Raw genomic sequence first — 3,390 nt, forward strand, 5'->3', positions numbered from 1 at the left:
CCCCCCCCCCACCTCGCGAGGGCTTGGATCGAACCTACCTCCCCCCTGCCCCACTCCATTCCCCTTGGCAGCCCCAGGCAGACCCCGACCCCTTGCCATCCCCTCCCACTGTGTGTCCCCAGTCCGTGCCTGGTCCCTGTTCCCAACGGGAAAGGGTTCTCTCCCTCTCTACTCCCTCACAGATTCCCCTTGAGTTAGATCTCCTCCCCTCCCCCAGTATCTTTGAGATCCCCCTCTCTCCTCCCTATCCTGACGCTGATGCTTTGCAAAATTCCCCCAGTGCTTTGAAATGTGCTTCGTTCCCACAGAACCTGTTTGTCTGGATGGGAGCCAAGTGTCAGATCAAAATATCCAGGATTGTGAAATGAGCTAGCTGACGGCGGGGGTGAAACTGTGCGGGGTGTGTGTGTTGGTGCTGAGGTTCAGTTACAGTGCTGAATCACGGCGTCAGGTAAAGCTCAACCCTATCGATCTGCCTCTGAGCGACCCTCCGATTCCCATCGCACCATCTGGGAGCGCGCAGGAGAGGGACCCACACGCTCACGCGCCATGGAATTCTGCGGGATCTGCCTTCTCATCCTGGCGACGGCAGTCAGGGCACAGATTGGGGAGTCGCAGCGTTTTTAACAGGCCCTTCGGCCCGTCCTGCCCATGCTAGCCCTCAAGCAATCGCTCTGTTCTCATCCCATTTCCCTGCACTCAGCCTGCGGCTGTGTACATTTGTCCGAACACTTTTTCAAATGCCTTGACACCCTTTCATTCCACCAGCCCTCTGGATGAAAATTGATTCTGTTACATCCCCTTCCCTTAAAACTCTGCCCCCGGATCATTACAAATTTCATTTGTGGGATGTGGATGTCGCTGGCTAGGCTGATATTTATTGCCCATCCCTAATTGCCCAGAGGGCAGTTTAAGAGTCACTAGCATTGCTGTGGGGATGGAGTCACATGTAGGCCAGACTGAGTAAATTTCATACAGTGCACAGTACTGCAGCAGGCCCTTCGGCCCACAAACTTGTGCCGAACATGACACCAAATTAAACTAATCCCTTCTGCCTGCCCTTGGTCCATATCCCCTCCATTCCTTGCGTATTCGTGTGCTTATCTAAAAGCCCCTTAAATGCCCCTGTAGTATCTGCCCCCACCACTGCCCCCTGGCAGCGTGTTCCAGACCCCTACCACTCTCTGTGTAAAAAAGAAACCTGCCCCTCACATCTCCTTTGAACGTGCCCCCTCTCACCTTAAGTGTATGCCCCCTACCATTAGACATTTTATCTCTGGGAAAAAGATTCTGGCTGTCAATTCTATCTATGCATCTCATAATTTTATAGACTTCTATCAAGTCTCCCCTCATCCTCCAGAGAAAACAGCCCAAGATTTTCTTGCCTCTCCTTGTAGCTCATACCCTCTAATCCAGGCAGCATCCTGGTAAACCTCTTCTGCACCCTCTCCAAATTCTCCAACATCTTTCCTGTAACGTGGCGACCAGAACTGAGCCAGGTATGTTTCCTTCCCTAAGGGCCATTAGTGAACCAGGTGGGTCTTTATTCCCGATATTTGGAAATTTAAACTCTCGATTCTAGACCTTTTCTTTAATTGAGATCCCCGAATTGGGCTGGTGCCCCCCCCCCAACCCCGCACCCCCTCAAGCAATTTACAAATTTGAGGAGGTCTATACATCCCGAAGACCTATAGAGAGATCGGGTGCCCTGCTGGGTGGGGTGGGGTTTAAACACAGACCTGCATGCACATCAAAAAGACAAAATTAAGCAACTGTACACACACCAGATCATTGCTCCTGGCCCGTGTCCCTCCAAACCTTTCCTATTCAGGTACTTATCCAAATGTATTTTAAATGTTGCAACCGTACCCACATCCACCACTTCCTCAGGCAGTTCATTCCACACACGAACCACTCTCCGTGTTAAATGTTTGCCCCCACCCTCCAACCGTGTCTTTTTTAAATCTCTCTCCTCTCACCATAGAAATGTACCCCCTAGTCTTGAAATCCCCCACCCTAGGGTAAAACAAATACCATTAACTACCTATACCTTTCTTGATCTTATAAACTTCTGTAAGGTCTCCTGTCAACCTCCAGTGGAAAAAGTCCCAGCCTTTCTTTATAACTCAAACTCATTCCCGGTAACATCCTGGTAAATCTCTTCTGGACCCTCTCCAGCATAATAACATCCCTTCCTAAAACTGCTTGACCAAAAGTGGACTCAGTGCTCCAGAAGAGGCCTCACCAATGTGCTGTACAACCTCAACATGACGTTCCCAACTCCTACACTCAAAGGTTGATTGACCTTTCTGTGTCTTCGATGTGGGTCTGTGAATGCAACTGTTTGCTTTTATTAAGAGATTAAGTGCTTGAAGAGATTTAAAATCAGGGATGTTTAGGCTCATATCTTGATTAACTTCAGCCACGGCTCTTGGCATGAAGGTGAAAGGGCAGACGATGGTCCTGAAGTTGACATTAGGTTGGCCTAGAGGCTATAACAGGGCATGGAATGATCCCACGGTGTCGACATAAAAGGTATTTTGTCTGTTCTGCTTTCCCTGCCCAGAGATGGAAACCGTCAACGCAAGACAGTTACACAGTGGAGTCTGAGATCCTTCTCCGTGCTGTATGATGTTGGGAGGCAGATGCTCATCATCAACGGAAATGCGACAGACTGGGGTGGCAGAGCTGGGTCAGGGTGAGGTGACGCATTACAGAGAAAGAGCCCACCAGTCCCCCCAAATTCGAGGCGTTGCCAGAGACCTGATAAACAACGCGGACCCCATAACCGTTCTGCAGTGAGCTACTCTCGGTCGATAGGCCGAGTTAGGTTTGGGCTGTCAGGTGTACACAGATGTTTTGGAACATACGAAACAGGAGCAGGGTGTAGGCCATTCGGCCCCGTTCAGCCTGCTCTGCCACTCAATAAGATCGGTTGCGTGGACTCAGCTCCACTCACCATAAGCCTTAACTCCTTTACTGTTCAAAAATCTATCTTAGCCTTAAAAACATTCAATGAAATAGCCTCAGAGATAGTAGGAACTGCAGATGCTGGAGAATCCGAGACAACAAGGTGCAGGGCTGGATGAACACAGCAGGCCAAGCAGCATCATAGGAGCAGAGAGGCTGACGTTTCGGGCCTAGACCCTTCATCAGAAAATAGCCTCCCTGCTTCACTGGGCAGGGAATTCCACAGACTCATAACCCTTTGGGTGAAGAAATTCCTCCTCAACTCAGTCCGAAATCTGCTCCCCCTTATTTTGAGGCTATGCCCCCTCGTTCTAGTTTCACCCATCAGTGGGAACAACCTCCCTGCTTCTATCACATCTATTCCCTTCATATGTTTCGATAAGATTCCTCCCACTCCCATTCTTCCAAGTTCCAATGAGT

The sequence above is a fragment of the Rhincodon typus genome, unplaced genomic scaffold, assembly GCF_021869965.1.
Source record: "Rhincodon typus isolate 14 unplaced genomic scaffold, sRhiTyp1.1 hic_rhity00000210, whole genome shotgun sequence".
Classification (NCBI taxonomy): domain Eukaryota; kingdom Metazoa; phylum Chordata; class Chondrichthyes; order Orectolobiformes; family Rhincodontidae; genus Rhincodon; species Rhincodon typus.